Genomic DNA, 26,643 nt, shown 5'->3' with positions numbered 1-26,643 from the left:
AAGATCTGGGCATGGATTAGATGATCAAAAACGTTGACCAATGGATTAGTTTATCAGATGATGAGTTTGCCCAGCTAGCTAGTTTAGCAGGAAATGAGCCATCTTTTTGGATAAAGCAGCACTTATAGGGAAAATAGAAGACTTTTGTCTCAGTGACTTTTTATTTTTGTTTTTTGTATAAAAAAGCCTGTTGGTAAATACACGGAGTGATTGGTTCTGCTTCCTAGGTAAGGTGGTAAAAAATTTTTATCAGTGTTGAGCAGTCTAGCAAGACCACGAGGGAGTACCCACAGGTACAATCTTTCATCCTTCATAGAAAAAGTATTCTATTGAGTATTGCATGGAATAGAAAGCAGAATTTAGCGATTGCCATTAGGAAAGGAGAGACAGTTCCTTATGAGCGTCTTCGTCTACGCTGTCAGTACATCTATAAGATAATAATATAATATATTATTTATATTTATATATAATATATTTATAATATAATTTAATTAATATAATATATAATATAATTAATATATATTTTATATATTATTTATATTTATATAATATATATTTATATATAATATATTTATAATATAATTTAATATAATATATAATTAATATATATTTTATATATATTATTTATATTTATATATAATATATAAAATGTATAAATATATTTATATATAATATATTCATAATATACTTTAATTAATATAATATATAATATGATTAATATATATTTTTTACATGTTTATATATACATTTATATATAATATATAATTAAACAATTAATATATATATTATATATAATGGGTACAAAAAGGTCTCCATACAGGAGTCCTCTGTAGAATGCGCTACCAAAAGTGAAACTTCTAACACGATTAATGAAATTAATCATTGGTCATTAACATGGGATTTGTGATACATTTTAATGTTCTTGATTAGATTCAAGAACTGAAGAATAAGACCTAATTGATGAAAACGGGCTGTAATTTTATGCTTTTAATATAATGGCCTCTGGCCAAATCCGGACAAAAGAAAGAGCGTTTGATTTGTTACTTTAGATTTGTTTCTCCCAATCCTCCTCGAAAATAGAAATGATTTACAGTTTTAATATATTTTTCATGCACAATTAACATCATTGTTGCCAGATTTACAGAGGAGCAGGAAAACAGAGCTGCAGTGATTTATTAGGGGCGCATGCAACAGAATTAATGCTACCAGCAGCAGAGTTTAATGGGAAAAAGTGAAAACAGAAAAATCTTAAAAATGAAAAGAACGCGTGGTGTCAAAAGCGTGTTTGCTTTAGGCAATCTCTCGGTCTTATGGGATACCTTTTTTTTTTTTTTTTTTTAAACAGCAGCAAGAAAATATAATATTCGCATTGGGGACTTCTTTCCATTTCAGGTTTCATGTGGAATTTCAATATGGTAAAACACATAATGCTATTATAGGAGGAACTGAGGGAAAATCCAGTTAAGATCGACATTTTTAGAAAGAAATGGGGCATGGGGAGTATTTTAAAGATTCAGCAACTTCCTTCACCATTGGCATAGAATTGAAAACCATGGATTCCTTAGCAAATAGGGTTTTTGGGGTAACATTTCAGTACAAAAAACCCTGCTTGTGTGTTCGTACGTGATTTTGCTTTGTATCTGCTCTGTGTGTTCTTTTTCTTTGAAAGACTCTTTCATTGGATTTTGGAAGATTAACACGTATTTGCCAACAGGTGCTCATCATAGACTTGACACTTGCTCACGTACCACCTGTTTGAGGCCCCGGGAAGTCAGCAGAGCTTCCTTTGCGTCACGGATGTGAGACTCTAACACCTGCTATTTATTGCCTTTTAAAAGAAAGAGGCAAAAAATAAATAAAATAAATAAAAAAAATAAAAGAAATAAAAGAAAGAGGCACATGTTGCAAATAATAGGGATAAAGCAAAGGCCTTAGTTCGGGGCTCCTCGTTGCCGATCTAGCCAGTGAACGTGTGCAGGCAAAAATCAAGCATCAGCCAATGGGCTTAACCAAGCTTGTTTCCAAAATGCCTTCTCGGCCCCCAGGCCTCTGGCGGTGACTCCTGTGTGTGGGGTGGACTGTCATCTGTCCCTTGCATTGGCCTCCATCCTTTCCTGTTTCAATAGATGGCATGCTCACCTCTTAAATCCATTGGAAGTAGTATTCTACGGACCGGCAAACGTTGCGTTGGTCCCCGTGAGTCTTCCAAGCTGCTAATGCCTGGGATGTGAGAAGTAGAGCTGACCACAGGTACCTGTTAAATGGAAACCACTGGAATAAATATGAGGCCAGCGGTTTCTTTTTCTCTTTGGAAGGAGTCCTTCCGTTTTCTCTGTGGCTGTTGTACTCTGCAGAATCATTCCCTCTAACATCTCATGACACCACAATTATTAAAAACCCCATTAGCTGTGGATTTTAGCTGTGGGATATGCCCACTCATCCAATGCCGGAGTGTTTGCAAATAGTCCTATTTTTTTTTTTTTTTTGGAAGACAACGCATAAATAGGTAGCAAAATACCTGAAATACATTGCACTTCGAGGAGTTTTATCCTCAAGAAGTAATTGCACATGTGTAGAAGGATGAGCGTACAGGGATTTTCATTGTCGAGTGCTCACGATAGCCAATAAAAAAAAAAGGGGGGGGGGAAGGCTGCAGCAATTTTTGACAGTCTAGAAATTGTTGCATAATTAGAGATACAATAGAAGCATGGAATACCAGCCATTAAAATTGCATTATAGGATATTTAGTGATATGGGGAGATACTCACAGTGTGTAGTAGTATATTAAAAACAACTTAATCACATTTTTTTTCTGTTTGGGCCTTGCACCCTTTCTCGTTTGTGTTCCCCTGTATAATTCCTCCCAGGTTTGTCGGTTTTATTTCATATAACGACAAGAATGGAAGACGATGACAGGTTGGCATGTCGTGTGTTGGGAATATTTACGGTGGTGTGAACAGAAATGCTGTGGGGGACAGGAGGAAACTTCCAGGCAGCTCTGAGTCCTCTGGGCTACACCAGCCCTGAGGGCCCCACATCCTGGTTCTGTTTTAACCCTGCATCTGCGGCTGTGAGCATCCTCTGCTTTCAGTAGTCAACCAGTGTTGGTGTACGCGTCGCAAATCTCTGCTCTCGCCTGTGTCCTATCCACTTGGTTGAAACAAAAATCAATAGTTTTGATTTAGCAGAGATCCCCCAACAGTTTTTTCTTTCCTTCCTTATGTCTTTTTCTAAGTAGGACCCATTCAAGAAATCCTGACCTCTACCCTTGTATCACAAAAAATGTTCTCCTAGAGATTTTTGTACGAGTGTTAGAGTTCATGCATACATTGTTAATCCACGCAGAGTAAATTCGTCATATATGGTGTGAGACAGGGATGCAGTGTTTCTCCAAATAGACAACCCACGTAATGTAAACATTGTCTCCTTTTCCACTGGTTTGGTGTCAGGCGAGGTCCTGATAGGGACAGAGGACACACAAAAAGGAAGATATTCATAGATGGGGCAGGATATGGGGTAATGCATAACCCTGGAGTGGTCATAGGAGGGAGCCCTTAGGCGGACTTACAGATGCCCATTTGGGTTGTTCTGATCGTCCCTGCTGGGGAGGTAGCTGGAGGCTGTAGGTACAGAGCTGTTCCAGAGAGAACTGAGTCAGCCTCCAGATTGTCTACCATGATGTCCCTTGGTTTCCCCCAGGGGAAGCCAGAGGCAAGAGCGAGTCCCTACGGGTTCAGGGCAGAGACCACTGTGGGTCTTAGAGAGAGACAGTACGTCTCGAAGGGGTCTTCCAAAATATAACCCAGGACGAACTTCTGACCTCCACCACATATGCAGCGGGCAATCTACGCGGTGTATATTTGCTCCTGTTCATTCACCAGGCCGCTCCTGCAGGAGGCAAAGTGTGACTTGCCTGGTAGAACGAAATGCCCCTATGCGTCTCTTCTTCAGCGTTCTCTTTGTGTCTGTATGTGGGGGGGGGGGTGTCTATTCTTTAATGCACAATTTAGAATCAACGTGCCAAATTCTGCAAAATTCTGCTATCTTTGTTGGGACGTGTATTGAATTGAAAGGTGACTTTAGGGCAGCCCGGGTGGCTCAGCGGTTTAGCGCCGTCTTCGGTCCAGGGCGTGATCCTAGAGACCCGGGATCGAGTCCCATGTCGGGCTCCCTGCATGGAGCCTGCTTCTCCCTCTGCCTGTGTCTCTGCCTCTCTCTCTGGGTCTCTCATGAATAGATAAATAAAATCCATTAAAAAAAAGTGACTTTAGGAAGAAGAGATATCATTCCAAACTCATGTTGTCTTACCCATGATCTGGCATAGTTTGACCACTTATTGAGACCTAATTTTAGCTTTGTTCAGCTAATGAGTTAATTTCTTCTCCTTCTTCCTCTTCTCCTCGTTCTTCTTGCTAATTATTTTTTTATGTCGTTTCCTACTTCTGCTATAAAAGAAGGTCTTGATTAGATATTCAGACATCTTTTTTTGGATTATCTGTTATGTCTAGTACTTTATCTATCAAATTACATGGATTCCATAAAAGTGATCATACTCTCTGCAAATAATGACCATATTCTCTCGTCCCCTTTGAATATTAATACCCTTTATTGCCTTTACTCCAGTTGTCATTGCATTGATTCAGGACATCCAGTGCTGTATTGAACTGCGTTGGGGCAAACTGACATCCCTGTTCATGATTTTATAGGAACAGAGCCCAAAACTTATTAAATAAATGTTATATTGGCGCTAGATGTTTTGGGAAATGGCCACTATCAGGTAAAAGAAATTACCTTCAAAGTCTAGTTTTCTACTAACTTAAACTTTTTTTTTAAAATCATAAATAAGCATTGAGTGTTGTCATAATTATTTCTAACATCTTTATGGTTGGTCACAGGATTTTTTTCTTACTTTTTTTTTTATTTACTTGGTTTAATAACATAGATTTTTTTCTGTTAGGGTGTTTGGAAACCGCCCCGTCTTGATCATACAGTGAACTTTCAAAAACCTATCAGTACTCTATTCTATTTGCTGTATTAATTCACTTAGGATGTCTGCATCTTCATTCATAAGTGAAATTGATTTATAATTTTTATTTAAGTTTGACTGGGTTTCCTGATTTGATCTTCTGATCTTGTACAGTCCTTATAGTTAAATTAACCTTACAAAGATATTTTTTTTTCTTACAAAGATATTTTGCTGCTTATTTTCATTTTATATTTTCTGAACAAAATTTCAGTAACAACTGAATCACGAGAAATTGCTTGAAAATAATCTTGGCTGTTGAGTTGTTTTTATGTGGGGGAATTTATTATTATTACTGAGTTTTATTTATTTTTTATTTTTTTATTTTTTTTTTTGTTACTGAGTTTTAATGGTCTTTAATTTATTTAAATCTGGGTTCTAGTTTCTTCACCTTTTCTCAAATATTTATTCATTTAAATGTATTTGTTAACATCAGTGCTTATATCATTAAAATAGTTTTAATATTTTTATTCTGTTTGGAATTATTTAAAGTGATCTCCTTCACTTTTCAACATTAGTGTTCGTTGTTTCTCGATTTTGCTTGGTCAATGTTGTCAGAAGTTTGTTTTTATTAATAAGCTTTTAGTAAACTAGCTTTCATTTTGATAATTAGCTTGCTTGACTATTTTTTCGTTCCCTTTTCACAGATTTCGACTCTTTATTATATACATATTTTTTTGATTGAGTTGGATTTATTCTGTTTCTATTACTCCAGCTTTGATTTGCCTCCATGGCTCATTTATTTGCAATCTTTCTTATTATCTTGTAAATGTATCTGAAGTTTTAATTATGCCTGTAAGCACTTCTTTAGACCTGTCAGACGTATTTTCACATGTGACACCTAAATTATCTTTGGACTCCATGTATTTTGTATTTTTACTTTGACTTCAAGGTACACACATACACATATTTAGTGTTCTAACACTTTTATGGGGTGTTTTTATCAATTTTTATTTGATTTGATTAGGTTCAAAGAATATGTTGCTGCCTGGTATGGCTTCTTTAGAGCACCATCTATGAATGGCACCTTTTGGAAATATTCTACGTGTGCTCGAAAGCTACACACACAAGCACATACACATATACCTGCGGACATGTGATTACAGATGGATGCGTGTGCACGTGTGCACATTTTAGGACATACATTCCCATGTGAGTGTATCAGATAACGCTCAACAGGGTTACTCAAACATTCTATATCTTCCATTAGTCTTTCATCTCCTACCTCAATCAATTTCAAGAAGGTCTCATTTTAATCTCTCACCACATATTTTTAATAAAATATTTTATTTTATTTTTATTCTTAACATTCCTTTATTTTACTCATAGTATTTACCTTTTACATGCTTCGAGGTTTTATTGGGTACTTTCAAAAACGTCTTGGTGATATCTTCTTAACTTCCGTTCCTCTTCCAATATTTAATGGCCAATTGTGACTTTTATGATATTTTTGTCCAATAGTAAATTTGCACCCCGGATATTTTTCAATCATATTGAGCTTATGTTTTGTCTTTTTTGATTTCTTCATTTTCAAGTTGAGGAGGCCTCTTGTGTTGAAATATATCCATGTTAAGTTTATCTGTATATTGATAAAGCTATTTGTAATCCTATTTTATCAGTGTATCTCGCTTCTAAATTTCAAACTGCTGTTATTAAACAGCTTATAATTCTCATCATTCTATTTTGGGTTTTCTGTTTATCATGCTTGGTTTTCATTTGTTTTCTTTGGTTTTCCTAGCTTCTGTTGCATGGCTTTTAAGTTTCTATTGCTAATGTTGTGGTTATTTTAGTCTGTCTTCTGTGCTGTGGTTTTTCTTCTTATATGTACGATTCATCAAGTGTTCCTTTACTTGTTTGAAAGTGATATCCTGGGCAGCCCGGGTGGCTCAGTGGTTTAGCGCCGCCTTTAGCCCAGGGCGTGATCCTAGAGACCTGGGATCGAGTTCCACATCCGGCTCCCTGCATGGAGACTGCTTCTCCCTGTGCCTGTGTCTCTGCCTCTCTCTCTGTGTCTCTCATGAATAAATAGGTAAAATCTTTAAAAAAAAGTGATATCCTACAATTATATTTTCGTATAAGACCCATATCTATTCTTATTGCCTGTCAACGTTTTGAGTATCTGCTGTTTTCTTCAAAACAAAATGTAGAAGAAGCCCACTCTTATCTCCCAACTACCACCATGCCTGATTCTAAGGGAAATTTGGCTCGAGATTATTTCTGGATGTCTTTTTTTTTTTTTACCTTGTAAAAATTCTTTATTTAAATTCCAGTTAGTTAAAATACAGTGTAATATTACTTTCTGGTGTCCAATATAGTGAGGATTTCTTTTTAGATTACTGCCTTCTGAGATTATTAATGCTTTCTGCTTAGCTGGACTCTCTTGCTTTGTTGCAGATTTGGTTCTCTCTTTGCAGAAATAAATTTTTCAAGATTTTCTCTGAGAGGGTTTAATGTGGCACATTCTGTAAGTTTTTTTTTTTTTTAAGAATTTCTATTAATTTATTCATGAGAGACAGAGAGAAGCAAAGACACAGGCAGAGGGAGAAGCAGGCTCCTTGTGGGGAGCCACATGTGGGACTCAATCTCAGGACCCTGGGATCACGCCCTTAGCCCAAGGCAGATGCTCAACCATTGAGCCACCCAGGTGTCCCAAGATTTTCTTTTTCATTCAAGAGATAACTTTTCTAGGTTATAAAACTCTAGGCTTCTTCCTCTCCCTTCACCTTGTTGAGAGTAACATGCCATTTGTATCCTGTGTTGCTTTTTCCATCCCGTTTTGGTGCAAAAAAGCCTGTATCAGCCACATTGTCCTTCCTTTCTTTGAACATTCTCTGCTTTTTTTTTCTCCCTGGAAGACATTCTGTATGTATTTAATGTCCTTAAAAATCATGCTTGGGCAGCCTGGGTGGCTCAGCGGGTTAGCGCCGCCTTCAGCCCAGGGCGTGATCATGGAGACCCGGCATCGAGTCCCACGTCGGGCTCCCTGCATGGAGCCTGCTATCCTCCCTGTCTCTCTCTCTGTGTGTCTCTCATGAAAAAATAAATAAAATCTTTAAAACAAATCATGCTTATTGGACCAGAGGTTATTTTTGTTTGTTTTTAGAAATAGGCTTGTTTAATTTGTGAGTCCTTTTCTGTCGTAAGTCTTGCATGGGCTTTGCTGCTTGGTACTTCTCACCATTATTTCTAGCCATTAATCCTTGTTGCTGATTTAAATGAGTGTTCCTGTCAGATGAAGGATGACATTCAGATTTATGTCTTCTTCCTTTTAGCACGTAGGGGATTTTTCCTCCCTGTGTCGCTCTACTTTTGGGAAGATGCCTCTCTTTGGGTGCACCTGTGCATTCCTTGGCTGCATTCTTCCTTTTCAGCTCATTCTTGGGGCTCTTACCTGCAGCAATTTTATTTTTCCTCCCCCCGTGTATCTCTCGACCTCCCTTCATAGTTGTTCTTGGTGCTTATTTTCTCCCAGTGTGGGATATTTGATACACTTCTACTGAATCCCTGATGTTTGTTGGTGTGGATCATTGGTCCTTCTATTTTTTTTTTTCTCGTCCTTCTAATAAATAGATTATTCTATTTGTTTTTAGTGCTTCTCCTCTTCTGCTGCCTTCTAAGTATTTGTTATGAGTTAATCATCAGTGGAAAGGGTGGTAGGTAACTCATGTTCAAAGGCTAAGCAAAAAAAAACAAAAAAAAACAACAAAAAAAGCAAAAAAACAAACAAACAAACAAAAAAAAACAAAAAAACAAAAAAAAAAAAACAAAGGCTAAGCAAAAGCCTTGCTCTCCATCTAATACCTCCGGGTAGTTTGGAGGAAGAATGGGGTCCTTTCAGAGATGACTCTGCAATTCCAGTCTGAGTTCTTGAACCAGGAACTTTGTATTCTTTCCTCCCTTTCCATCCCTCCCATCCTCAGGCAGGCTCTTATCTGAGACTCTGCAAAGTTCAGTTGTGAATACTCAGCCTAATGCCTGTGGGGCATGAGGATGGGAGGCAAATGTGTTTTGGCCTTCTGGATAGTTTCATTGCTATCACATCCCCACTCGAGTGGGTAACCGGAAACCTCAGGACCTTTGGCTCTGCTGAGTCTGCTCCCTGAATTTCTTGATTCGGTATCACGAAGGTAGGAAAAGCCAGCAATCCACCCTCACAGCGAGGCGGGGATGAAGCATACAGGGCTGGGAAGCTCTTTCTCACCTGTTAGAGGCTCCTGGGTTGTCAGGATCCTTCCCCCTACTTCTTCCCACAAACGAGCCCAGCTCTGCTATTTACCTCTCCCGGCATCTCTCCATTTTTGTAGTGATTTCGGAAAAAGGTAAATACTTTGGTCAAAGAAATAGAGAAAGAAATTTAGGTGGCTTGTTCAGAAAATGAAGTGGAAAATGCTGCGACTACAGTGGTTTTGGAGGATCATGATTTCTGTAAATAAAAGGAAGCAGTTTCCAGATGTCATAAAAAAAGAGAAAGAACTCTAGAAGAGTTACTTTCTGGCTCCAAGAATATTCTCTCACAACATCTTGCTGCATCTCCATCTGTTATTGTTAACGTGTGGGCCAACAAACCTACAACCGTCTGGGGCTCTTCAATTGCCAACGGTTTTCATTGCATTAGAACCCGACGTGTCTGTGTTCCGCCGCGCTGTATTTCTGTAGCTGGCTTCGCCTAGGTTCCCACATCTCCTTCATTTAACAACATGAGGACAATCTCCAAGGCCCGAATTGAACTTGGGAAGCTCTTTTTATCAAGACTAAATAACACACTGGATTGCGGTCCTGTGGAAATCACAACAACAAAAAAAAATGTTTGAATATTTCAGATTATTGTATGTTCCCACTTAGGCTTTGATAGACAGTAACATCTCTCCCACCTGAAACCCTTGAGATGATAGCCTTTTTATTTCAGTTAGATTTCTGTAGAGGTCTTCACCCTCAAGCAGGATTTTCCCTGTAATGAAAACATTTTGCATAGAGCTCCTTTTAAATCATTAAGAAACACACCCAGGCTTCTTGAACACAGATGTACCGAAGGATGTGGGACCTTGAATCGTTGACTAACACTGTTTACCGCAGACATTATTTACTGTAGGAGATGTCTTCAAGGCCTGCTATGTTCTCAACACTTTCTTGGGCTTGTCTTAAATTGAAACAAACTAACGTATTTTTTTTTCATACTCATTTTTGCTTTGGATAATTTTTCTCTCTTCCCCTTTGCTGGCCAACGTGCATTAAATACCTACCCCTGTTTGCTCTTCATCATGTGATCTGATCTGTGCTCTAAAATATGATGGAGAAGCTCGCTAGAGTCCTGCTTGAAACATAACAGAGAAACGCGTATGGTCCTCTCTGCTGGGACAATGTGCCCAGGGACCTAAAGTTTGAATATGGTCTCTGGCCGTTTCAAGTTCTGGCATTCGACTGGGTACTTACCTTGTCAAAATCTCAGTTGCCTCTGATGGGTAAAGAGGGCCTAATAATAGCACCTACCTCACAGGGGCTGTTGCAAAGATTTGTGAGATAATTGATGTAAATTCTAAGCATAGAGCCCCACTCATGAGAAATCTTAGTTAATGTGAACACTAACTAATGTTGCTATCCGTAATGACCCTTAAACTGATTAGAGTGAGCTATCAGGGAACTCATCCACTCCCAGTACTGACTGTTCTTTCTTTCATTCAGTGACTTCCTCCCATTTTGTTTTTGTTTTTGTTTTTGTTTTTGTTTTGTTTTTGCTCCAAATAAGTGCCAGACATGATCTAGGTGTGGGCATAAGGTGATAACACAAACAATGTTTGCATTCAAGATGTCCATCATCTTGGGGACTGGCCTTAATATGTCCTGCTCAGAGATGCTTGTTACTTACTCTACCTCTTGATTCTTGCCTCTATTCTATGTAGCAAAGATCATGTGGCTACTTTCCAAATCAGTGGTAAGATATGATGCATATTTTTTCCCCCGGGGGTTAATCAATTGCTCTAATCTCCACTGGGGGGCTATTTTTGGAGTGTTAATATCATCATAATAAATATGATGGGCCTGCCAATGGCAATATAAATATGACGACACTCAACTAGTATAGTGGAGAAGTCATATCTTCATGATTTGCCAGTCCCTGAAAATGTCGAAAAAATTAAAATTTCTGGTTATATTTAGAAGCTGGAAATTTTTACAGAGATTCCACATTTACAACATTGCTTACAAATATGTAAGATTGGGCAAGACTGGGCCGGTAGTGGACTAGGGATGAGGAGTGGCTCTTCCTTTTAGACATGCCGTTCACTCTGCTATGTCGCCACCCTCCCCACCACTCCCTAATGTGGCCCCAACACTCGGGCTGAATGCTTTTTTTCTCCTATATTCTTACCTGACTCTTACATTTTCCCTGAAAGCTCTGAATTTATGCTTTTGATCTTGAGGTTGTTTTAGCATTTTTTAAAATCAATAATCCAATGCCAAGTATTGGCTCAACACTTTTCATATCTGCTGGATTATCTCACGGAGTACTTAGAAAACATTTCTGTTGACATTTTCATCAACAAAACAAAGTATATGTATAGTTATCCAAGTAGATACCAAATATGATAAAGATTCTTATCGTCCTAAAATCTTATATCTGTGAGTTGCTTTGTTTTTAGTGATAGGCATGCAGTCATTCGTTCACACATATTTGAGAATGTCCTATGGACAGGTACTTTTCCAGGTAATAAATAGACCCCAGTAGGTACCATCCCTTTCCTTATGGACTTGAAGTGAATAAAGAAATTAATATGTAGTGTTTGGAGCAGCGATCCATGCTGTGGAGGAAAATAATGCAGATTAAAGTAGACAGGGAATAATAGGAATGAGTTGGTGCAATTGTTAGGGGCAGAGGACATTGAAGGCCAGGTCTGAAGGGAAGAGTTTTCTAGAAGTCGGAAACAGCTGTGCAAAGACCCTGAGGTGGTATAGACTTCGATGTGTTCAGGTGATATCAAAGTAACCAGTGTGGCTGGACTGCAGAAAGAAGCAGAGTGGAGATGAGAATGGAGAGGGCCTAGGTGTCGGACCCTACAAGATGGGTAGGCCATTGAAGGGACTTCAGCTTCTCAAAGATGGGGATGAGAAGCCACAACTGAGTTTTGAGCAGAGGAGTGACAATCTAAGACATACATTTTTATTGGGTCACTTTGGGTTCTGGCTGCGTCATTGGAATGTCGGGGCAAACGCGTTTCGAAGAAATGCCCTCACAAGATGACAAAGAAAAGTCCGTAGCTTTCTTATGGGAACCCAAAACCAAAAGATATCTGCCACGTGGCATCGAGGAATACATGTGTCATGAGGACACTGTATTAATAATTAAACACTCACACACAGGAGTGAAATATCCTAATGGTAATGCTCATTTCCCCAGGAACTGACCAACTTCATGGCCCTTTTTCGTAAGGCTCAGTAAATATTTGTTGACTGAGAACCATGTGTGAATCCAATGTCTGCTCTTTTAGAGTGTTCATTACCTTCTTTGTTTCTTTAGTAAAAATTACCCTCACGAAACCCCATGCATTTCGTCCTTTTCACACCTTGCTCCTTGTGCAAAGAGCGGAGATGTGCATGGTAAAGCTGTGGGGAGGGTGGGACCATCCTCTTTGAAGACCCTCTCCCCCATCCCAACAGCCCACAAGAAGTCACCGGACATTTGAAACAGGTGGTGTGTCTTGAGGATGCCTGTTCCAAAGGCAAGTTTGAGTGTCGCTTGCAGGCATTCTGGAGAATTCCAAAATACTCACCTTGGCCTCTTCACCTCCCTACTTCCAAAAAGATTTCTCTTACTGTAGGGACCATCTGTTCATCTGGTTTGTTTTGTCACTGCACATCCCTGTTTCTGGAGTGTTTCTTCCCAGTTTCCACTGTTCCAATTTCTCCTGAATCAGTGGAATGCTGGGTTTGGGGTGGACTCGCCTCTCTCCCCGGGGGGACTTGAAGCCCCTGAGGCAGAGTCATATTTTTGTCCAGCTTCATGTATAATAGCACAGGTATTCCATAATCTCAGTCAGAAAAATACATATATTGTACATGAATTTCCTTTTCAGGTTTTTTATCAGAAGGATGCACGAGATCCTCTATATTTTCAAGATACAGCATGACTGTTTTTGCCTGTACGGCTGTGATTATGTAAAATTTATCTGTTTTGCAACCAACCCTTCTTCCCCTCCTAGTAATCACGATGTCCTGGAAGAGTTGATGCTGAATTATTAATCGATCCTCTCTGCCCCTCGCTCATAAAAGAACACACCTCTTTCATAACAGAGGCATCATTCCTAATATCTTTTCTTGTTTCCAGAAACCACTTAGAGATGAAGAGCCACTTTGAAAAATGGGTTGATTTTTAAAAATGAGTTATAGGCAGCAACAATCGGAGACATGGTGACTGGTGTTTATTTCCATTAGGGATTGTTTTTCTAGATTTAATAAAAAAGATAAAGTGCTGAGAAGCAGTTTATCAGCAGGATTCCATGGTTTGTTGGATGACAGCAATGCTCTCTGAGAAGCAGAAATTCAGGAGGCTGGCAAGAACGTTTATTAAACTTCCCCAAGGATAGAATAATTGATAAGTCGTCCACCGCAGTCACCGTGAACGACCGTGTGCAATACCTTTATTTTAATAATTGTAGTGATTAAGGAAAAGATGCAATAATTTGCTGTTTAGTTTACCTGACTGATTACGATAATAACAAAGGGGGAAGTAAATCATGAAGAGACAATTAAACTTTAATCATTCAAGTTGTAGAAAGTTGGGTGTGTGTCTGTGTGTGTGTGTGCATGTGCGTTTGCCACTTTGATGGAAAGAGACTTTTACAAAGACTGCTTCTTGTTAAGAGCTTTCCATTAAAGTGGAGCTTTACATGTTCGTACTGATTGCTAACCGTCAGGGAAAATGTGAGGGTGCGGCTTAAGGGGGAACCATACCTCGTAATGGGAATGTCTCCTGTGGGAATGTCTCGAAACAGTTATGGCTTTTATCTCAGTATAAACAAGAGCTGAGCATTGGAATTTGTCTCCGTACATTCTGTAAGTAAAATATATTCAATAGGTATTAAAAGTGACTAATATCCTGCTCAGATTATTCCTTCCTACACGCTTCTTGCCAAAGAAACCATTTAAAGTCTCTGAGGCCGTAAATCTATGAGTATCTAATACAGTAGAAGGAAGTCAGGGAATATGAAAATAGAGAAAAACTTTAGGATCCGTTGGTTCAACAGAAGCGGCTCTTATTTTATAGAAATCTAAAATAACTCAGATATGGATGGAGTCGTCAAGTGCATCTGTTTAATCATGTCCTATATTTTTGGGAAAGAAGCATATCCCAACCTGACTTAGTCCCTACGATTCAGTCTGAGTCGGGACATTCCAAAGGACCTTGACGATGCTACATGCTCTAAAGCTAGGCCATTTTTATGGTTAAAGGATTGGGATTTATTGCAAAGTTGTACATTCTTATATCTTTATTATTATTATTATTATTATTATTAGAGTTTTTTTTTTCTTAGTAAGTTTAAAACCTTGAACTACCAATTAATTTCTTTTATAAATACATTGATATGGGGCACCGGGCTGGCTCAGTCAGTGGAGCATGTGACTGTTGATCTCAGGGTTGTGAGTTCAAGCCCCACTTTGGGTATAGAGATTGCTTAAAAATAAAATATTTGGGGCAGCCCAGGTGGCTCAGCAGTTTAGCACTACCTTCAGCCCAAGGGCCTGATCCTGGAGACCCGGGATCGAATCCCATGTCAGGCTCCATGCATGGAGCCTGCTTCTCCCTCTGCCTGTGTCTCTGCCTCTTTCTCTCTCTCTCTCTGTCTCTCATGAATGGTTAAATAAAATCTTTAAATTTTTAGAGTCATGTAAAATTTTGGAAAATAGTATAGAGTTTCCATATACCCCACCCCCAATGCCCCTATTATTAATATCATATATATTACTATTACATATTTGATACAGCGAACCAATATTTATGCATTACTATTGACTAAAGACCACACGTTATCAGATTCTCTCAATTTTTATCTACTGTGTTCTGTTCTAGGATCCCACGTCACATTTGGTCTCTGTATCTCCTTAGACTCCTCTTGAGTCTGACAGTATCTTATTCTTTCCTTATTTTTTGTGACCTTCACAGTTTTGAGGAGGACTGCTCCTTCAGTTTGAATTTGCGTGATGTTTTTCTCATGATTAGGTTGGGATTATGGCTTCTGGGGAGTTAGTCCGCAGACTGGAGTGCCCTTCTCATTACATCATGGCAGGGGAGGGGAGGGTCATGCTGTCATCAGTGTGACTTATATCTGATGACTTTGACCTTGGTTACCTAGGGGAGGTCATGTTCATCACATTCTCCACTACAAAGTGGCTTTGCCCCCTTTCTAATCTGTGCTCTTCAGGAGGAAGTCACTACCGTGCAACCCACCCTTAAGGAATGGGGATTTGCCCTCTCCCTCCATGAAGGCAGAGTATCTATATAAATTATTTGAACTCATTCCTCATGAGAAATTTGTCTTTTTTCCTCCATTTCTTTTTTTTTTTAATATTTTATTTATTTACTCATGAGAGGCACAGACTGAGAGAGAGAGAGCAGAGACACAGGCAGAGGGAGAAGCAGGCTCCATGCAGGAAGCCCGACATGGGACTTGATCCCAGGTCTCCAGGATCACACCCTGGACCGAAGGCAAGCGCTAAACCGCTGAGCCACCCAGGGATCCCTCTTTTCCTAAATTTCTTTATTTATTCATTATTTCCTTTTATCACTATAGATTGGATATTTATTTTATGTATTGGGTTTTGATCCAATATTATGTTATTCACCTACAACAGGTTTTAGGAAATAACCTGGAACTGAACATTTTTTATTTTTGAGCATTAAGCATGCTGTTATTTTATCTGGGAGAGAGGCCAGCCAAACAATTGTATGTTACATTTTAGGACATAAGCATTTTCTAATTAATCTTGATTGCCACAAAATTCATTCATTTACTTAAGATTATGGATTATCTAGTCATTTATATAAGACCTTAGGTTGCTTAGTTAATTAAAATCACTCTCCTAAAAACTAAAGGCTATCTTGTACCTCTGGCTTTTTGAAACAAATATTTACAGTATTTTTTTCCTTTCACAGCTATGGTTAGATGTCTAAACAAACATCCCAGGGCATGATATTTAGCATATGATGAACAGAAGACCTAATGGTCCACATTAGGTCAGGGGTGTTCTGGACATGAATGCATCTATAAAAGGTTTTGCATATTTTTACTTTCCTTAAATGAAATTGCATTTAAAAAATCAGCAATACCTTATAAATCTTATAATAATGTTGATGAAGAATAGCCATGGATGTGCACTGTGATCTCTTTAAAAAGGGCCTCCTGGCTCTTGTGGTTTTTGTGATGTGCTCTGCTTTGCCAGGTAGAGTATGTACTTCCAATGCCACAGCCCCTGGGTGTTGGTTTTCTGTGCACCTGCCCCTTCTGATTCACACCTTGGTTCCTCCCTCTGCACAGACTCAGAAATGGACGTGAAGGTTCGGATCCAAGCCATTGTCTTTAATTTCCTTGAACAAAGGCCGTTTGGTCAAGAGTATACCCAATAGGAGACCATCAAAGACTGGGGAACCAGGGCTCCCAAAGGCACTCAGAAGCTGTTTCTCCTGGGGGTATGCTACGAGTACCTCCGAGGTCCAATTCATTTCTATCTTTCCTCCCAAAACTTTGCCCAGTGTGCTGTTCCTAGTAAGGTCAGGACTTCTGTTTTTATCTTTGCAGAGCGAAGGCTTTGAAGATGAAGCTCCTCACAGTTCCTTTGTTACTTTAGCATTCTACAATTAAATATATTCCAGGAATGAAGGACTGCTATGATTAGAGAAGTATATTGGGAAGAACGAACCTGCTGGGGGTACCTGCCTATAGGGTCTGAGCCTGTTGTGGGGGATGCACAGATGCCCAGGACTCTGATGGCTCAGCTCTCTAGCAATGGGATGGTCACTGGATTCCTTCTTTGTGAGGCTTCTCTGTGTATGGGTGGAAGTCTCTTGGGTCGGGATTACCATAGCAAAGGGACTAGAACATCCCAGGGAGAACCCTAAGGAATCTCTTGCAGTGCCTGGGAATCCAGAAACCTGCAGACTACATCCTTCCACCCCCTTCTCCCCAGCTTTGCTCTGCACCTTCAAGCAAAGCTTCTGAAAGTGCCATGTATCCCCGGGACACATCTGTTGGCTAATAGAGATATTACCCTAATTCCTAAAGGCTTTTAGTTTTAGTGTCTTGCTGGGGGCTGCACCCTTACCTTTCCATGTGGGTTGGCAGAAAAGAGAAAAAGTGTGCATGCCCAGCCCTGCATCTGAGGGAGTAAAACCCCATGGTTTTCCTTTTCTGCATCAGGAGAGTATTATTTTCCTGCTTGACTGGCCCAGCTCCAGGACACATTTACCCATCGGGGGTGCTGAAATTTGGACCCACTTAGTTGGCTTATTTTTGAAACCCTCCCTTTGGGGTATCACTGCTCTAGTTAGGAGACCTGGTGCCAATGGATCTGGAAAAAGTTTGCAGTCACAAAATAAAGCAATAGTTTTGAAAGAGATGGTACAGCAGATTCAGCTATGTTGTGTGCACATTCTGCTTTTTTTGTTGTTTGCTTATTCTTCCTGTTTTTGTTGTTGTTTTGTTTTGTTTTACCCAGACAGCTTAGAAAATAAACCCAGAACGCACGTGATCAATGTGTGTCTCGTGTTTGCCACTGTTGAAAGTCTGGGTTTATATCTGATTGGCCAAAAAGTTAGAAATCAGGAAATTTACAAAGAATAAATCCATGACTCAATTCATACATTCTTTGGGTCCTTAGGATTAATCAACTAATGCAGTTGACCATTCTTACTACATGAAGATTAGGGGCACTGAGCCCATGCATTGTCAAAAATCCAAATATAACTCTGACTCCCCAAAACCTTAACTAGTAGACTTCCATTGACCAGAAGACTTGCCGATACCATAAATAGTAGAGTAACACATATTTTGTGGGTTGCATGTGTTACATACCATATTCTTACAGTAAACTAAGCTAGAGACAAAAAAGGTTGAGAAAATACATTTATACAACAGATACTGTTGTATTTTATTTATTAAAAAAAAAATACATGTATAAGTGGACCTGCACAGTTCAAACTCGTGTTGTTCAAGGGTCAACTGCATAAAAGGTGCCAATATAATAATAATAGTTAGGTCATGTCATGGTTAGTCTCTTTCTTTCTTTTTCTTTCTTTCTTTCTTTCTTTCTTTCTTTCTTTCTTTCTTTCTTTCTTTCTTTCTTTCTTTCTTTCTTTCTTTCTTTCTTTCTTTCTTTCTTTCTTTCTTTCTTTCTTTCTTTCTTTCTTTCTTTCTTTCTTTCTTTCTTTCTTTCTTTCTTTCTTTCTTTCTTTCTTTCTTTCTTTCTTTCTTTCTTTCTTTCTTTCTTTCTTTCTTTCTTTCTTTCTTTCTTTCTTCTTTCTTTCTTTCTTCTTTCTTCTTTCTTTCTTTTTCTTTCTTCTCTCTTCTATTTCTTTCTTCTCTCTCTTTTCTTTTCTTTTCTTTTTTCTTTCTCCTTTACGTTTAGAAAGAGAGAGAGTGTGTGGACACACATGTGAGCAGGGGAAGGGGCAGTGAGAGAGGAGAGAGAGTCTTAAGAATACCCTGTACTAAAAAAACAAACAAACAAAAAAAAAACAAAACAAAAAAACCCAAACGAACAAAAACAAAACAAAAAAACAAAAAAAGAAGACCCTGTACTGAGTGTGGAGCCCGGGGTGGGGCTCAATCCCACCACCTTGAGATCATGACCTGAGTCAAAATCAAGAGTTGGATGCTTAACCAACGGAGCCACCCAGGTGCCCCTGCTCTCATATTTAATGCAATTCTTGCTGTCATTTTACAGGCCCCACACTCATAGTATGGGGCTGGTTGTTAGTGGATTTCTAAAGGTTGAAAGAGTTTTGAATGTGATACATAAGAGTTCTTGCTAGAAGGGAACAGAGACGATTAGAGCAGCTAGCAGTGACATCTCTCCTGATCTTGGAGACAGCCTGGAGGGCTTCCCAGAGGTAGCACAATTTTGACCTAAACCTGAAAGATGAGAAGGGAGAGATTGGCCAGTCAATGAAAACCCACAGACAAAATTCTGCAGTCAGTTCCTTTGATGGTATTGCAAATTGATTTCTCCAACCAGGCATTATGTTTTTTCTATTTTGCACACATATGTGATAAACACTTTAGGAACAAACAACCCCCAGGATCGTGCAAGTTTCATAAAAAGTCAAACTTAAGTTCTACTAAGAAGTAAACTTCAGTGAGAAGGCTCCAGTGGTTTACATTAGACTCAGGTGTTTGACGTGGTACAAGGTCATCACATTTGAAATCTGTCTGTTTTGATTCTTTATTTTGCTGACGATATGAGCTAAAAATGTTGACTCACAAAATATTCCCTTAACCTAGATTCTCTTTAAAGCAGAGAATGCAAGAAAAGTTTTGTTCAGTGTTACTGTTTTATTATACATTGCTTTGTGCATTCTTATTACATTATGCAAAATTTGGCGCAGCAACTTCATTATTGCCGGGAACACGCCAAGAGTAGGGATGTAGGGCATGGGCGTGAAGCTCAGGAGGACTGAGGAGTAACTCAGCATTGGGTTGATTGGGTACCTCGTGCTTGGCCCATTGGGGCTGCTTGAAAACCTTTCAGGTGTGTGTCCCAGGACCACCTTCCCAGGGACAAGATGGAGGAAGCAGTCACTCATCCATTTGCACCTCCTCTTAGCTTACTACAGATAAGCTCCCCAAGGTCCTTGGGGAGTGCTCAGGAGGTTTCAGTAGGCCAATCTCCATGAGGTGCCAGAGCAGGTGAGAGGTCACGTTGCACCTGGCCCAAGCTGGGTGTTGCCCGGGCAGCCCTTTTCCCCACCAGATGGGAAGAATAAGCCACATGGCTGGGACGTATCGTATCCAACCATCAAGAGCTCTGAAACCAGTGCTCTACTGGCTGTGGCTGATTGGGTCCAAGTGTATCAATGTCCTCAAGATGCTTTGGGCTTGCATCTTGAGCTCATGGTTTACTTGTGTCTGTATCAGCGAAACTGCCTCTGTGTTAGTAAGAAAAGGATTAAAAAAAATCCATCCTTCAAAATTCAGGTTATCTGCACCACAGTGGCTCTCACGAGTTCTTCAGTTTTGTTTCTAGGTTGAATGCCGATTGGTTCCTGGGAAGGCATTGGCGGTTCTTAGTTTAGTCATCCCAGCCATACCGCGGCTCTGGGCTCTGGACCCTCGACCCTCAGCCTAGCCACTGGAGCCCAGCTCTGTGTTGTAGGCAGCATCCAGATCACGAGGCTTCCTGCATGTCTGCTCTACCCCATGACAGAAACGAGAGAGCCTTCTTCGAAGGATTGTTTTTTAGGATGACCAGGAATCATAGTTAGACAAGCCCAGCCTTAGATCAAACCCCTCCCATTCAAACTCTTTTAATTCCTGACTTAAAGAGAAATGAAATTGGTATTGGTAGGGCTGCCTGGGTGGCTCAGTCAGTGAAGCATCTGACTTCAGCTCAGGTCATGATCTCAGGGTCCTGGGATCGAGCCCCAGATCAGATTCCCTGCTCACCAAGGAGTCTGCTTCTCCTTCTCCCTCTGCCCCTCACCCTGCTCATGCTCAATCTCAAATAAAAAAAAATATGTATAAAAGAGAGAGAGAGAGAAATGAAATTGTTTTCGTGAAGGTTACGGGTTTCAAATATCTTCTGAAAAGCCGGCCAACTTCTACATGACAGGAAATGCGTATTCTGTTCTTGCTTCTTGTCACCACCTCCCGAAGGAGTGGTGAGTCACAGACCTCATGACTTTGAGGACTTTCGGGACCAGTGAACAGAGCTCTTCATAGGAGGAAACGGTCTCACGGGATAGGTCTCCTGATTCCACATCTAGTTGTCCAGGTGCTGCTAAAATTTCATGACAGACAGTAATGGTGTTACTAACAGACCAGCAATAACCTCAGCTCCCGTTCTTGGACCACCTATGAGGGTCAACACGCTTACAACCCGGTGAGGCTGGGGTTACTCACTCGGACCATTTCCATGGATCGCCACTGTGTTTGGGGTCCTTTATTTACTAAGTGTGTCTTTTCCACTGGACGGATGACGTCAACGATCAGAACGCTTCCAGATTCAGTTCAGGGACTCAGGGATTGGAAGTGGTGAAGCTGGGATGCCAGTGCTCCTGAGCACTGTGTGTATTTTTAGCATCACTAGAAAAGGCTAGTCCGGTCTAATTAACTATTCAGATTCGTCATAGTGGATCCCATCTAATGGGCATGGATTTCTAGCATCCAAGTGGTAACCAACTTCGATGAACATAACCTAAAGCTCTTGCTTCTAAATAGGATGTTTTGGGGTCCTTGTTTTTGGTGCTGTCTTCAAACTGGCTAATAAACATCAGCAGGGGCACCTGGATGGCTCCGTCTGAGAAGCATCTGCCTTTGGCTCATGTCATGATCTCAGGATCCTGGGCTTGGGCCCAACTTTGGGTTCCCTGCTCTGCAGGGAGTCTGCTTGTCCCTCTGCCTCTGACCCTCCCTCTACTTGTGTTTGCTCTGTCTCTAAAATAAATAAAATCTTTTTAAAAAAAAAAGCTATTTAAAAAAAGAAAAAGTAAAATCGGGAGAAGTGCAGATCCAGACTTCACTATCCACCAAATATCCCAATCCAACGACAAAATACCCCCATCCAACAACAAAATCGTGACAGTGCTTTTACAACTCGTTTGGCACAAAACCTGACCTGACAGATGGCAATGGATGGTCTTTATTTTCCATTTCGGGGTAGACATTTAGATGTTTTGCTGTGGAAATATTAATGAATTGGATTATGTATATGAGATGATGTTCTAGGTTCTTCTGGAGGTGTAGCATGCATAATATCCATAAAAACCGAAAGACTCTAAATTCCCTCGTTTCCCCAGAGTATATTCATCTGCAAGGGCTGTAGGTCATCAGTGGTGGATCAAGAGTCGTGGTGGTCAGTGGTCAAGTGGATTGCAAAGAATAGCAACCAGGCCTGGAATTCATACCGTAGTTGCAGTAATAAGTCATATTTAGTCATTTTCAAAAGTGACCAAGCAATGTAACGACCTCCCTTATGTTTACAGACTTGAGTGATGTTAATGGAAGATTATATAAGCCAAAAAAAAAAAAAAAAAAAAAAAGCAGCTCCCATCAAAATAATGGCATTTCTTTGTAGAGAAATGAGGTGAGGGGTAAGTCTTGGTTTTATGTGTTCAATTTGCAACTTAAACTCCCCAAGTAATTATGAAGATAGATTTCCAAGGCATGGTTCTGGGATTCTGTGTCAGTCAGAGCAAGGTGATAATTTCCAAGTTAACATTCATTAGGAAAATAATAATTCATTTAATATAACAGGTTCGATGACACTTTCTAAGCCCTGACAAGTAATGAACCCACTTCTATTTGCTCACATAAAACCCATTAGTCTATTTTAAACAAGCTAATCTAAAGTCTTAACACAAGACATCTTTTAAGGCACCATTTTTTTGCTCATCGTTTGCCTTCATTAAAGCACATCAATTTAAATATTTTATTCCATATCCTAAATCATATTTGTATGTACACACCGATTCTATGCTGTGAGTTACGTTCATATAAAAAGTGCATATACGCTTGTAGGTTGTTGTAAAATACTGTTGATTACGTGCTCTAAATTCATTTGATTTTGTTAATGAAATCACTACTCTGATATATGCATTATTCTGGTTTATGCTGCAAAGATGTCTAACAGTTGTGATTCCATCCATACTCCTGTTGGAGCCACCTGCTAGGTCTGGTTGACTCCATGTGGGTCAGGATGTGAGGTTCTTTTGTCCTGCCTCCATCCTGTCCCCCCCCACCCAACACACACACGTGTTCCACCCAATGCAGGTGGCTCACAGGTGTCAACCTCGCATCAAGAGCCAGAGGGACGCCTGGGTGGCTCAGCGGTTAAGCGTCTGTCTTTGGCCCAGGGTGTGATCCTGGAGTCCCGGGATCGAGTCCTGCATCGAGCTCCCTGCATGGAGCCTGCTTCTCCCTCTGCCCATGTCTGTGCCTCTCTCTCTCTCTCTCTTTCTCTCTCTGTGTCTCTCATGAATAAATAAAAAATCTTAAAAAAAAAAAAAAAAAAGCAAGAGCTCCCAGGTAATACACAGGGAGCCGCCATGAATAGTCTAGCATAGCTGGCCCTCGGTCTGCTGGCCATCATTTGTCTTCCCTTTGACTTCTGGGTCTTCCCCCATGGCCCACCACCTCTCTCCCTTGGACTATGTCTTCTCTTTTTCCTGTAGAAGCGTTCCCCAAGTTTGTAGATCTGAGGGTCTTCTGCATGTTCGTTTCTCCATCAGCCTTCAGCTGAGAGACATAGAGAGAGAAAGACCTCCAGGATACAACCCAAAGGAAGAAGATGAAGGAGGAAACAGACAAGCAACAGATGAACACACTGAGATATAACCTCCTCTCCCAGATTAACACAGAAATCCACGCATATATAGATCCTATCCACCTGTGACGGTAGTTAATAATATATTTCCCCATATATGATACAGTCTGAAGCCCTCACTTAGGAAGATTATACAGAAACCTAAGAGCTGTGCAATATGTTCTTTCTTCTCACCTAAAGACACAAGGTTTCATTTCTGTATTTCTAGAAATTTGTAGGTACTTGCAATTCCAGGAAGTCTTCAGGCTGGTTGTTACTAAGTAGAAAATAGATGTGCAATTATACAAGAGTTTGTGGAGGAGGTGAAATTTAGGATAAACATTAGCATTTGTGGAATCTAAAATGTGCCTCCATGCTGTATCTGAAAACACTAAATAGATTTTAAAAACAGTGGGACCGTATGTATATATATGCACACATACCTCTCCAGCACACAGATGCATGCACGCCCACACCGCTCATACACCTGTTCCACTCACACACAAAGACATCACTCACACGCGGTCATAGGGTACCCAGACACACACACCTGACACAGATAGATTCCGCGACTATTCTTTGCCGGTGATCTGCAGAGAATTCTTGAATGAATACAACATACCGACATTATGGTTTGGGTAGAAACACCCTCATGGTTCCTACACTTTAGAGCTATTACGGATTTCTGCGTAGAGCCGAGCTACAAAGTATTAATGTTTTATCATACACCTAGACGACGTTGTGAAATAAAATCCTGAATCATTAAGTGCTTGTGTTTCGAAATCACGTCGCACAGGTGCTGAGCTGTAGTGAGGCATCAGTTAGCAGGTGTCCTGCGGTCACAGTGTGGCCCGAGCAAGCCACATGTCATGATGGTAGACTATCGGGCTGATGGTACTGATGACATTCTACATCAATACCTTGGTGTCTAGGAGGGCTCTGTACGTCGTAAGAGAATTTTGGCAGATGTCGTACGTGATGACATTTGGCTCCTTACGTTTGGCTGCCTGCTGAATCCCAGGTGGTCCAGAATCCCATTTAATCACCTTTTTCTGCACTGTACTGTTCTCACCCTTTCTTGGAACCATTGAGTCTTGGCTACCCATTAGCCTCAGTTGGATTTTCTCCTGAACTGGAGAGAAAGAACAATTGGAGCTGCACCCCAGGGGGAAAAAGACAGCGGGCAAATCATCCAATGTGGTGGAGAGTGGCGACCACATGAGCGTCACCATGTAGTTTCGTTTTCTTTCCCTTGTGTTGATAAATATTCCGTGTGTGCCGCCAAAAGAAATGAACCTTAAAATTCAACTCAGTGACTATCTACTGTCTGTTTTATAAAGATATGTTTAGCAGCATCAGGAAGTGTCCAAAAGAAAGAGGCCTTGGGATACCCCCTGAAGGTGAGCATTATATACTTTTCCAGAAGTACTCTGGCCTTTTCAAACCCTAATAATTCCCCACAACAGGAATCCCACAGCTTCCCTGGGCAGCGTCTTCATGCAGCAAGTCGGATCGTTGCATGCTTTTACCTAGTGATTAGTTGATGATCAGTGTATTTATCAAATTGATTAACTATCTTGGCTTGTCTCCCTAATAAGTAGCTTTTCTACAAGACGACTGAGTGGTATGGTTGGTGGGCCTCTGCCTCTTGATTGTGATCTCAGGGTCATGGGATCCAGGCCTACATCAGGCTCCATGCTCAATTGCAGAGTCTGCTTGGGACTCTGCCCCTCCCTCTTGCTCTCTCTCTCTTCCTAAAATAGATAAATAGATCTTTAAAAAGAAGAGCTTCTCAATCTCAACATGTGAACTGAGTTTTTATGTAAATAATCAGTAAATTATATGTGCACACAGTCTTATAAAATATAAATGAGCGAATGAGTTCCAGGTCTTTAACTAACTGAACAAGACTATATACACACATAAAAGATTACATAAACGTACATATATATAGTGTGTGTATATATGATTGTGTATATTTGCATATGTATCTATCATGTGCAACCACCCCCGAGCAAGTGTCTCTGCCTCTCTATATCATCTATATTTCCTGTTTATTGATCTATATCACCTATATTTCCTATTTATTCATCCATGTATCATCTCTCCAATTCCTGGATATTGGATTTTACAATATTGGATTTTACAGGATGCACGTGGGGACACCCTGCTTACAGTCTGAAAGTACAGTTATCCTCACTTTCTTTTTTCGTCTTTGGTAGGATGTTCCTATTCTTTTCAAACACAATTTCCTACACCCACAGGCTCCCACAAGTGCCCTTGTTTCTGAAATCCAACCAGTCTAATGTGTGTCAAGTATAAAGATGGCATCCACGATGACGGTGATGCACAAGGTTCAATAGGAGGGTATTGGTTGTACTGAATGTGTGACTCCTGTCTTCCATTGTTCCCCAGATAAAACTCAAAAATTGTGGGGCCTTGTTTTCTTCAGTACTGTGCTTTTGATGCCTAGTACGACTTAATTGCTTAATAAATATTTGTGGATGAATAAACGAATCATAAACAGTACTGCCACTGGTACGGCATGGCTGGTATTTCCCTACTTGGATTCCCTTGTCTCCTGTCCAGTGTCTAATTCCCACCTTGAAAACTGATCACGGGTGGCTCCTTCTGTAAGGTGCCTTTGCCAACTGCTCCTGTGTAGAGATAAATTTCCCTCCCACTGAACTCCCATTGAACTTTATCTGCATCGATATATTATACTGTGTTTTCTAACTCAGCCATGCCAGACGATAAGATTTGAGTGAGTGAAGATCCTGGCTTTGCTTTTCATAAAACCAAAGAAAGTGCCTTCTATGTAGCGTTCACGGATATCCTCTCATTTTGTACAGCAGCTGATGAACTAGGTGATGAAGGCATATTTTCACTTTGCTCAATAGATTAAACAAACAAACAAACAAAGCTCAGAGAGACTGATTCTGCAGGGTTTTACTCCCAACCCAAGCCAAGTCTATTGACTTGACATCAACCACATGTCATTGTCATCTGATAACTTTTCCAGCAGCCTTTACTTACTTCAAAGTGTTGATTCATGCTGATTTAGGCAATTCAGTCCGTTTCCACACATATTTCATGACCACTTGCTCTGCACCAGA

At 40.1% G+C, this 26,643-nt stretch overlaps 1 protein-coding gene and 1 long non-coding RNA gene across 12 annotated transcripts in view; one reads left to right on the top strand and one right to left on the bottom strand.

The window, feature by feature from the left end:
* Positions 1–26,643, top strand: part of LOC140629125 (neuroligin-4, X-linked) — a 369,817-nt gene that overhangs the window by 145,137 nt on the left and 198,037 nt on the right. The window lies entirely within an intron of this gene.
* Positions 78–26,642, bottom strand: LOC140629129 (uncharacterized). The gene is made up of 3 exons (XR_012026989.1): positions 26,564–26,642; positions 2,140–2,254; positions 78–427 (listed from the first exon to the last, which is right to left on the bottom strand). It is a non-coding gene; the product is annotated as an uncharacterized lncRNA (long non-coding RNA).

Source organism: Canis lupus, chromosome Y, assembly GCF_048164855.1.
Source record: "Canis lupus baileyi chromosome Y, mCanLup2.hap1, whole genome shotgun sequence".
Lineage (NCBI taxonomy): Eukaryota > Metazoa > Chordata > Mammalia > Carnivora > Canidae > Canis > Canis lupus.
The sequence above is the reverse complement of the archived record's forward strand: the minus strand, read 5'-3'. Positions and strand labels throughout refer to the sequence as shown.